Raw genomic sequence first — 12,784 nt, 5'->3', positions numbered from 1 at the left:
GTTTTATTAACTGGCAATATACTGAGCCTACAGCATTAACAAATGTCACTGCAGCTCATGGAGCAAATGGCATTTCTCAGATTTAACCTTCCAACACTAGGTTACCCTGCCCTTTGACACCAATTGATTTTAAAATGTTTTTCAGTCCTGCTCCTGCCCTTCTGTGGTTGTCTTCATCAGTTAAAGTAAAACATTATAGAAAACTGTTGGCCGCTGTGTCCATAGGGCTCTAGGCATGTGTTTGTCTTCCTCTTCCTTTGGAAGTGTATTTTTAAGGTTTATGTACTTTGAGGCCAACCTAGTTCAGTAAGTCTACTGCTGCTGCTGACATTCCTGCTTCTGCCCTTCCGGTTATGTGTGCAATGTTCATGGGATATTTCCTTATCAGGCCAATCCTGGCCAGTAGTCTTCTGATCTAAGGAAAAATCCAAAAACTAAGATAAATGGAGTAGAGGAATGAGGAAGTTCAGGAACCATAATCATCAAGCGGCAAAGGTACTGAGATTACAGGAATCAAAAGTTTCCAAACAGTACTATGTATAATTAAAAAAGGAATGCTCACCAGATAGTGCACTGAACAAATGAGAGCAGACTGTCCAATCTTTCACAGTACCAAAAGGCTTTAGCAGGAGAATGGTCACTTGGCAATGCAGGGTTCAGTAACAGGAAGGCAGTCTAATATTTCACAGTAGCAAAGGGGTTAAGCAGGAGAATGGTCAGTTGGCAAGCATGGTTCAGTAACAGGCAGGCAGTCCAATCTTTCACAGTAACAAATGATTTAAGCAGGAGAATGGTCAGTTGGCAGCAGGGTTCAGTAACAGACAGGCAGTCTAATCTAATGCACAAAGCAACAGAGTATAAGCCACCAAGGAGAACACAAAGGTAAACCTATACTTGGGCAGGGAAAGTAGGCAAAAGAGGTACTTACATAGGTGCAGTTTCATGCCAAGGAGGACACACAGGTGCACATAGAGCAGCATAAGTGGCAATTGCTGCGTGCCAATAACAATCCCCAGCAGCGATGACAATGGCCGAAGGAGCGGAGGTGGCAATCACGGTCCGCGCCAATAAGGTCATTACTGCGCACCAACAACAATCCCCTGCAGCCATGGCAACGGCCGAAGTAGCGAGGCGGCACTGTGGTGGTCATCAACCCTCAATGCCAAATTCTTAGGGAACTGCTGGATGCTGTGTGCTGTGTCCAAGGGGCTCTAGTCACGTCTTTCAACTCTTCATCCTTTAGAGATGGACTTTTGAGGTATATGTATTGTTAGCATGGCCCAGTGATGGCCCAGTGATATTGCATATCACATCCCTGCTATCATTAGCTTGTAATCTGGCCCCAAGTGTGTCCTCTCAATAGAAATTTAAATCATTTTTTTTTTTGGCCCTCAGTTTTTCCTTGGGGCTTTCATGGTAGCCTTTGCCACTATGTTTCTACACAAACTGTCCTAGGTTAAATAAGGGACTTTCCTTGTTCCTTCAATTACAATTTATTTATTTATTTTGCAATGTAATTGTACTGACATATGTTTATTTATTTAGTCATTTAAAGGACCACTAAATACAGTAAAATTGAATAGCTGACAAATACACAATAAAAAGACAAAGCAATAGCAATCACTTTGAATTTGAAAAGAACGGTCGAATATTTTCTGGCAAATTTCAAAGTTAATTAAATGTTCCCTCCCATGTGACAGCTATTAGCCAATCACAAAATGCATAAATGTACAGTAAAAATATATATATGTATATATATATATATATATATATATATATATATATATATAAATATATATATATATAAATATATATATATATATATAAAGAAAATAAAGAAAAAGATTTAAACATTTTAAGAAAAAAGAAAGAGAAATAAAAGTGCCCTTTGCTAGCAACTTCCCATAAAAAATAATGAATCCAAATAAATCAAGATAATATCAGCAGCCAGAGATGTACAGAGCACACGGCAACCTAAATAGTCAAAAAGTACAAAAAAAAAATTATACATGACAAAAATCTATAAATATACCTACTAAAGCAAAAAACAAAAGCTAAAAAATGGGACTAGTTGCCACTAGGACAGTGATAAAATACAGTTATAATCATACATAGCAACATGCATATATTGAAAACATGCCATATAGTGCAATTTAAGCAGTGTAAGCAATGCAGTCCGCTGCAATTAAGGAGAAGTTAATATCCAAAGACGTTCCATACAACAGGAGATGTCAAGAGGTTATTATAGAGAGCAAAGATGTTGTCATGCAATATTAAGAAATATACAACTTTCCCAAAAAGACTCAGGGGAGGAGAGTCAGATAGCGTACAGATGATGTGCAAGCAGGCAGCATATAAGCAGGTAAGTTAAAAGCATATTAGTGTAAAAGTGAAAAGGCAGGCAAACTGGCAGGATTTGTTAAAGGGATAAGTGAATTTGAAATTCAATGAATTGTTGTTCAGTTATTTCATGAACAAATGAAATAACAACCAACACACTATTCTCTTCAATTGTTAGTCCATCTAGTTTATGTAGGACAGCTCCTGTATCTTTTACATATGATGGAGCGGATCTGATGATTGCTACATATGGGTAAGACTGTCCAATTTCCTCTGTGAGGCCCCCAAGATAGAGCCTTGGAGGCCCATTTATCAAGCTCTGAATGGAGCTTGAGGATCCTTTATGAAGCAGCGGTCTAAAAAGCAGGTGGACAGAGATCGCCAAAATTCAACCCGATAGAGTATGATCGGGTTGATTGACACCCCCCTGCTTGTGGCCGATTGGCCATGAATCTGCAGGTGGCCACAAGAGCTGCTGGTGCAATGCTGAACACGGAGAGTTTATTGCTCTCCTCATTCAGCGAGGTCTGTCAGACCTGATCCGCACTGTCGGATCAGGTCCGACAGACCTTTAATAAATACGCCTCATAGGCCCCTATTTATCAAAGGTCTTGCGGACCTGATCCAACAGTGCGGATCAGGTCAGCAAGACCTCGCTAAATGCGGAGAGCAATACGCTCTCCGCATTTAACATTGCACCAGCAGCTCACAAGAACTGCTGGTGCAATGCCGCCCCTGCAGGCTCGCGGCCAATGGGCCACCAGCAGGGGTTGTCAATCAACCCGATCGTACTCTATCAGGTTGAATTGTTGCGATTCCTGTCCGCCTGCTCTGAGGGTTATGGAGCAGCGGTCTTTGTGACCGCTGCTTCATAACTGCTGTTTCAGGCGAGCCTGAAGGCTCGCCAGAAACAAAGGGCATCAAGCTCCATTCGGAGCTTGATAGATAGGCCCCATAGTCTCTTAAGGGACCCGCTCTAGGCGAGGACTTGATACATTGGATATATCCTGACAGTTTGCCTACCTTTTCGCTCTCACACTAATATGCTACTAACTTACCTGCTTTTATGCTGCCTGCTTACACATTATCTGCACGCTATCTGACTCCACCTGAGTCTTTTTGGGACAGTTGAATATTCTTAATACTGCATGACAACATCTTTGCTCTCCGTAATAACCCCTTGACATTTCATTTTGTTAGGAGCTTCTTTGGATATTAACTTCTGCTTAATTGCAGTGGACTTTATTGCTTACACTGCTTAAAATTGCACTATATGGCATGTTTTCAATATATGCATGTAGCTATGTATGATTATAACTGCAGTTTATCACTATAATAGTGGCCACTAATCCCATTTGTTAGTTTTTGTTTTTCGCGTTAGTATGTATATTTATTGATTCTTGCCATGTATAATAATTTTTGGTACGTTTTGACCATTTAGGTAGCTGTATGCTCTGTACTACTCTGGCTGCTGATATAATCTTGATTTATTTTGTTTATATATATATATATATATATATATATATATATATATATATATATATATGTGTGTGTGTGTGTATGTGAATATATATACTGTATATATATATATATATATATAAATTCAGAATATTTTTATAAGAGAAAAATATTATAACATAGCAGAGCTATATGAGAGTACTATGTATAAAGTAGGGGGAAGCAGCACTCAGCAAGAATCTACTCCTAATTGATCTAATATGTAGATTAAAAGCTGAAACATTGTATCCAAACACAGAAACATCTGACACACATCGGTCTCTTCAAAAAAACATGATCTTTATTCCTATAGCATAAACAAAAAACAAAACAAGGGAAGCATGCAATTGCCAATAGATAAAATGCCACTGCAGTGGATTGTCTGTCTGAATAGATTATATGTTTTTTTACTAATACAAACAGACAATAATGGTAGGAGCTCCCAAACATCTAAGTGGCATAAATTGTGAACAATGTTTGATATCAAAATACCAGATATACTCGTTGTGACTTAACAACATAAAAAGTAAATCTTAAACCAAAGTCCTGATTAGAGATATATATATATATATATATATACAGTATATATAAAAATAAATATATATATATATAAATATATATATATATATATATATATACGTGTATAAATGTATGTATTTTGACCGAAATGTCTCTTTAACTTTTAGCTGTGTTACATATTTTTTTTTTTTTGTTATCCCCAGCTTGTGTTTTTCCATCTATTTTTCCTTCTTTTTCTTCTCTCTCTTATCTTTGAAAATAATTTTATTGAACATTTCACCTTTACCGTCACTAAAGAGCAACAAATCGCATAATCACAATATATCCTCTTGAAGGAGACAGCCACAATTAAGATATTCAGAGGATATTATTTATACTTGCTATCACTAATAATATCCTAAAGCCTGTAGAGACATACTTTTGCATCTTATTCAGGCTTGCACCCTTCCGACCTACCCCCCCCCCCCTTATAATTCCCTCAATATTCTGAAGAATATGTCCCTTACTTGGGCCAGATTACCCCTGTTTCGTAAAAAGGGAAGAAAGAAAGAATAATAATAAAAAAAAAAAAAAAAAAAAGAGAATACCTGCAGCGGCCAGCCAGTCATTCCCCTCCTTCTGCTGTTCTTATAGCCAGCAGTGAGGCAGTACCTCCTCCACAATCAGCATCATAAAGAGAAGCATGCTTCTTAGGGGAGCAATAAACTGAATCTGCATTTCAGAAGACCATGGCAAGATTATATTCTTCCACTTATCAAAAAACGCTCTGAACTGTTTTTCCGTCGCAGATGTTAAGCCTTGTCTTTCTATTATCATTTGTAATTTCATATTACTTATGAATTCTGCTAGCCTTGGGGATCGGGGGATCTCCACTTCTGAAATATTAGGTTAAGTGCGGCCAAAATGGCCATATTTGTGAGGTGTATATCGCCTATTTGTCTGAGATCCTCTTTCAAAAAAAAAAAAAAAAAACATTAAACGGGAGAATTTCAGCTGCCTCCTGCAAGAATCTATTTAACCAATATTGAACTTTGCCCCCAAATTGTCTGATTTTTGGGCACTCCCAAAGGCAATGTTTCAAGTCTGCCTCCTCTTTATTACATTTAAAACAGTTCCCTCTTTGCCCTTCCTGCGCCCATTTTCTCATTCTGTAAGGTGTAAAATAGTAATTGTTCATCAATTTGAACTGGGATTCTCTCCGGTTCACTAATAGTGTTGCTTCCTTGGCCCTCACAAAACTCTTTACAATTTCCTCCCCCTGTATTGTCTCAAAATGTATCAAGAACGCCTCTTTCATCTTATTCATATGTTTTTCCCCAGACACTGCCTGTATAACCTGATACCAATAAGATAGTGCATGTTCCCCCGCTTTGTATAATTTTAATCCTAGCTCAATTCCAGGATCCCAGACCATTCTATGCTTATGTAACAGTTCTAATAGGTAACTCCTGACTTGCAGATATGCAAAAAAAATATTTGCCGACAATTGAAAATTCCTTGCTAGTTCCTCATACATTTGTATTATCCCCCTAACCAGTTGCATTATCTGTGAAAAGTACACTATCCCTTTTTGTCTCCAAGTTCTGAATACTGCATTATTTAACCCTGATGTAAAATCTGAGGTCCCTATGATAGGCAAATATTTTGATAATTGAAAATCTTCACCTCTGAGAACACAATATTTTTGCCATGCCTGGACAATGTTAGAACAAGTAAGTAAATTACTTATATTGCTTGGTAGTTTACAATATGGATGATGCAAAATTGCCTTAAGATCAAATGGTGCTATTAATGCAGACTCTATTCCATAATATGTAACGTAGTTTGCCTCTAAGATCCAATCTATTCTGAATTTAATGAATGCGACAATGTTATAATAACTATTATTGGGTAATGAGAGGCCACCATATCTTTTATTTTGTGTAAGTTTCTCCATGGCTATTCTAGGTCTCTTCTTCCCCCATATGAAGTGAGTGCATGCCCTATTGTATTTGCCTATATCTTGTTTAGAGATAAGCAGTGGTAAATTCTGCATCAAAAACAATAGTTGTGGAAACACTATTGTTTTAATCAGCATTCTTTTTGCTGATAGAGATAAATAATGTATATTCCATCTTTCTAGTTTCTCCTCAAGATTATTAAAAAAATCATTATAATTTAGATGGTACCAGTCCTTAGGGTTTTTACTTATTTTAATACCTAGATAATTGATGTAACTTACTTCTCTAAACATATGCTGTGTGTAACTTCTCTTTGTGTTATTAATCCAAAGGAGCTCCGATTTTTTGGAGTTTATTTTATATCCTGAAAATTGACTAAAACTCTTAATAATCTCTAGACACTTAGGTATACTTATATTGGTTTCTTGTAGGAATAAAATAATGTCATCTGCATAGAATGAAATGATTGCCCGCTGGCCTTGTATTTCCTGTCTTAATAATACTGCCAACGGTTCAAGAGCAATGTCAAATAACAATGGAGATAATGGGTAACCTTGCCGCGTCCCTCTGTGAAGTGTGATATATTGTGATAATTCCCTGTTTACTAGAAGTTGTGATCTAGGACTACTATATATCTTTTTATCACATTTACTAGATTCCCCCCTAAACCAAAATTATTCAGAGCAGTAAATAAGTGGTCCCATACAATAGAGTCAAATGCTTTTTTCTGCATCAATTGTTAGTAAAGCTAAATCCTTCAAGCTATCTTTATTGGAATATTGACTCTTATTATAATTGTGATCTAACATAACTAAGACCCTTCGCATGTTATGCACCGGGTTCCTTCCGGGGATGAAACCCGTTTGGTCTGTGTGTATCAAGTCCCCCACTGCTCTTTTCAATTTTGTAATCCTGATTCAGGAGTGAAATAGGGTGATTTGACCTCAGATCTTCCGGGCTTTTACCTTTTTTGTAAATTAGGGATACTATTGAAACTGTGAAATATGGTGAATCTAGATTGCCTTCAGTGCAATAGCTATTATATAATCTAGCCAGTGTTCCGGCTATTTCATCCTTTATTATTTTATAGAATGGAGCCTTGTTTGCTTTAGTTTTTTCTATCTTATTCTTAATTTCTTCTTCTGTAATTTCTTGGTTAATTAGTTGAAGTGCTTCTCTAGATATTCTTGGAGTTTTGATTTTTTGCCAAAATTTAGATTTCTCACTCACACTAATTTCCTCACTAGAATATAATTTTTGATAAAACCTAAAAAAAAGCCTCCCGTATTTCAGATGATTGTGTGTATGTTTTAGTGCCTTCTTTAATTATAGGAATCGTATTGCTATTTTTCCTAAACTTATTAATTTTCGCGAGATATTTGGCAGAGACCCCCTGAAACCCCTGGCAGTAAGCTCTAGTCTTCATGTCTTCTCGTGCCCAACACTCTCTCATATACATCTCCCTCTCGTTTTTAGCTTGAATATATTTCTTCCATGTGCCTTAGGGTTACTTATATATTTATCATAACAATTTTTAAGCTGATTGGCAAGTTGAAGTTCTCTAGCCTTCCACTTATGCTTTCTGTTTATCATATATGCTTTGATCTCCCCTCTAAGAACTGCCTTCCCTGCTTCCCAGAATATTTCTGTTTTCACTGCAAATTCCTTGTTTAACTTATAATATTCTTTCCATCTCTCAGAGAGCCAATTATGGAATCTCTCATCACATACCATATATTTAGGAAAACTAAATGAATTTATATTGCTAGAGTTTTTAATTACCCTTCCATCTACCTTTAGAGTGATTATTGCATGGTCAGAAATTAATATTTCTGCTATTTTTGTTACCAGATCACTAGAGAGTATTTTTTCCTCAACCAGGAACATATCTATGCACGAGAAATTTTTATATCCTTCAGATTCACAGGAGAAACTCCGTTCATCTGGATGTTGTAAGCGCCATATATCTTTTAATTTAAGTTTTTTTGCAAATTCTCTTAAAAGTTTTGCCTCTCTCAAGTGTCGTCTATTAGCTTTAAAACGGAACCTATCTAGTTGAGGTTGCATTGTTGCATTCAAATCCCCAGCCAAGATTATATTTTGCCCTACATAAGGTGTTAACTTATTCATAATTTTTGCCCAAAATTCTCTATCCATTTGGTCCATATATATTACAAAGGGTCCAAATGCTATGCTCAATTTCTACTTGCACAATTACAAATCTCCCTAGAGGATCTAACTCCTGCTTATTAATTTTATACTCTAATTTCTTATTAAACAATATAGCAACACCACATTTCCTACTATCACAGGGGGTCGCAAGTATTTCCGAGATCCAATTAACCTTTAACTTAGCTATCTCTGTGTCCTTTAAATGCAACTCTTGTAGAAAAATAATATCAGGATGGTGCTGTTTAAGTAGTTTAAAAATATTTTTTCTTTTAATGGGGGAGGTTATACCTCCAACATTCCACGAGGCAAAATTCAACATTTAATATTTAAAATTAGTTTACTAAAACTTTTCCCGCCTATCACTCTGCCTTCTTGAGGAGGGTAAGCTCACGGCCGCTGCGGGAAGGAAGAAAAGAGAAGAAAAAGAAGAAAAGGAAAAAGAAAAAAAAAAAAGGAGGGAGCGGGGGGGTTAAGGGAGGGCAGAGAGAACAGGGGCCCCTAAGAAAAAAGAAAAAGAAAAACACATATATATATTTTGTCGTACCAAAACATCTCTCCCTACCGTGTACCTGAAGACACCGCTATACCTTTTTCTGTGCAATATCTTCTGGCTTCTTCAGCCGAATTTAATAAGATGTTGTCACCTTCTGAATTCATAATTATAATTTTAGTCGGGTATCTCATTCTTGCCTTTATTCCCGCTTTTATCAAATTCGTACAAAAAGGTGCCATCATCTTTCTTTTGGAGGATGTTTCCACAGAAAAATCTTGAAATATAAAAACCTGTTTTATACCTATCTTGAATGCAGTTTTTTTCTTATACTGTCTCATTATGGTCACTTTATCCTGGAAATCCAAATACTTTATCAACACCATTCTAGGTCGTATGGTTCCATCTGAATATCTTTTAATACTTCCTATTCTATGTGCCCTTTCCACTTTAATTTTTTCTGGGGTTGTCTGGACCCCTAGTAGAGATGGTACAGTGGTTGATCCAAATAGCACTAAATCCTTGTATTCCTTACTTTCAGGTAATCCTACTATGCGGATATTATTCCTACGGGATCTATCCTCTAGATCATCAATTTCAGTTGGATTGATTTAATTTTATCCTCATAATTCAACCAATTTGCTTCGTGGGTATTGAATCTATCTTCAAGATCAGAAACTCTCTCCTCTACCTCATATATTCTATTAGAGAAGGACCTAAATTCTGATGATAGATTAACAATCTCTTTTTTTAATCGATTCAAATTGGGGTAATATTAAATCCGCAAGTTGGTTATTCGATAATTGCTTTTCTGTAATATTTATCTGAGCCTCCATCATACCCTCTGATCCTGTCTCTTGCGTTGTCTTTGTTTTTTGATCTCTCTTTGTTGGCATGGCTGGGGACCTTGTCTTAAGATTGGGTATATATTTTTCCATATGTGTGACTAAGTGCAAAGTGCTGATAAGCAGAGCATTGTTAGTTTAATTCACACTGTGTGTGCACAGTTATCCTTTTTTCTATTTTTTTTCTTTAATAAAATTGTTTGTATCTTCTGGCCGAGTGAGATATACCAGAACATTTCTTTATTTATCTATATTTTTAATATACAGTATTTTTATATCCCAGAGCTGGCCGGAATCCCCAGAATATACAGCAGGCCGACACAGGTAAGTGGCAAAAAATCAGCCTTTTATTAGACAAAAATATGAATTGGCTCTGGGATATAGATTGGAAGTATATATAGATGTATGTGTATATATATATATATATATATATATATATATATATATATTTATTGTGTTTTTAAATATATGTTTCTTTATACTGTATATTTTTTATACCTGTATATATTCATATATATAGGTATGGATATACAGTATATGTTTTACAAAACATGATCATATATATATATATATATATATATATATATATATTAAAAATAAAAAGAACACTTTCTTCCATGTGAAGAACATTGGAATAGAAGATATTTATAAATACATTCTGCTTTAGCGCTGTAGGCTTAATCGGTGTCAGGTTAGCGTGCGAGTGATGTGTCATTTTTTTATTTTTTTTATTGGAGCGCTCCATTGAAGTCTATGAGGAAAAGAAGTTAGCGCACTATCCAAAGTCCTGAAGTTAGTGTACACCTGGTTTCGTTCACACACTAGCCGTTTACTTTTGACTTGTATTACGTTTGCAAAGCCTCCCACATTGAAATTTAAAGGGACATTCTAGACAAAATTGGAATCCATGTTTTGAATATAAACATTTTTGTAATATACATTTATTAATAAAAATTCTTCCAATAAAAGCTATAGCTGTTTCAAAAGTGTATTTAAATATGCACCATGCACCAGCATTTTAAAATGATCACTTGCTTAGAAAGCATAAGGTGCTTATACCATCTGTTAATGAGTCATTTTTTAAATTGCTGACATGACACAAAACCTGCTGGTGCTCTGAGCAGCTGCAGTATTTAAAATGCTGATGCACTATGCTTCACATTCTCGTGCAGATAAAAATGCTAACAATAAAACAGTGATAACCTTTACTGGAATGCTTTTTGACAGTATGGGGTTGATTTATGAAGCAACAGATGCTGCTTTCGACCCACTCTGCTTCAGGTCCACCTGAAGCGGAAGTTAAAAAGCAGCAGTTGTGGCAGCATTGCACAAGCATTTCATGAGAAATGCTTTTGCAATGATAAATACCGACAGCGTATGCTTTTGGCATTTATTGATATGGGGCGGACATGACCTGCTACAGCGGATCATGTCCTCTCACACTATAATAAATTGGCCCCTTTATCTATATAGTAAATATGTTTCTATTCAAATATGTAATTCATCTATGTGCATTAAAATCTTTACTAGAATTGCCCTTTAACTTTTAAAGCAAAAAATATATTTAGCACCACTTGTAATCTGGCCCAAAATGTATTGATACTTAAAGACATATTTATGGGGCAATTTTTCCTTTTCTAAATTTCACAGTTAAGAGGTCTTTATAAACCCCAGACAACACTATTTGACTTATTACCAAGCACACGTTTTTGAATATAACATTGGTTTTGCACATGTGACAAACACACAAGGCCTTTAACCTGAAACAAAATTGCAAGTTTAACCTCACAGATTCCAATTTCATGTTGTTTTTGTCTTGAGGAATTTCAACTGGTTGTTCAGAAATTATTATCTGCCGAAAAAAATTGCAATATTTAAGCCAACCCATTTGTCCCATTTGCTGATTGACATTTGTACAAAATTCTATTTGTACTTTTATATTTCTGAGTTTTTCAAAGAGTGGGTTGAATAGGAAAATTCCTTGAGCTGGAAGGCTGCTTTCCTGGGCGTGTTTTAAGTTCGCTAACAATCATTTTGTTATCTTTGTACACTTGTAGATCTCACTGATGTATCTGCTGTTGAAATGTTTTCAAAATTCACAATACACTTATTTAACTTACAGAAACGTAATGTATGCTAAGTTAAACTTAGTAAAACCATTTTAGTTTAATTTGCAGCTGCATCAAACTGGAATTTATATTAGTGCAAGGTTGTTCCCAGTAAAAGGGACAGTGAACACCTTAGAATTAAACTTTTCTAGGTGACTTTGTTTTTGTTTTGTTTTTAAAGCACTCACATCTTCTTTGCTGCAATTGTTTTTCAGAGGCCATAACCACTTGTCTTATTTGGACAAGACAGTACTGGAGTAGACACAAATAGCCACAGTCATTTTGTTGACATTTTGTTCAATATCCATTATTTTGCTTATCCTTATCATCTCTGCTGAATCCAAGTATGAACAGATTTGTGTCAAGTTTAGGATTGTGAAGTCTACAGTGTCCAATTCCCAACCATTTTCAAACTTAAATTCCAGAAAGAATGGACTAAATAAATAAAGTATGTTTTGCATACAATATTTAAACCTTTTATATTAAAATTCCAAAGTGTTTGCTGTTCTTTTAACCTCATACTTCCTTGTAAGATTCTGCATTCCAGAAAGCTTCATTGCTATGTGTGGCATCTCATATCTCTCTGGGGCTTCCAGGGCCCATTCTCTTTTTTAGAGCATTGTGTGAGGTCTGCTGCAAAATTTATTTCCAAGCTAAAGACATTTTGAGAATCAGGCCCTAAGTCTCCAGTATACTTCAATTCTGGGTGAATTTACTGCTGAGCAGTAGTAGCTTGCTCAAAGGCCTCCATTATATATTACAAAGATAACAGCAAGGCAGATGTTTAATTGCACAGTACCACCCTTTTTAGCAACAGTTCACAGAAAAAAATATTTTTAAAGGCAATTTGCATAAAACTTCTCTTCCTAGAGA

Source organism: Bombina bombina, chromosome 3 (genome assembly GCF_027579735.1).
Source record: "Bombina bombina isolate aBomBom1 chromosome 3, aBomBom1.pri, whole genome shotgun sequence".
NCBI classification, from domain to species: domain Eukaryota; kingdom Metazoa; phylum Chordata; class Amphibia; order Anura; family Bombinatoridae; genus Bombina; species Bombina bombina.
Note: the sequence above shows the minus strand (reverse complement) of the source record.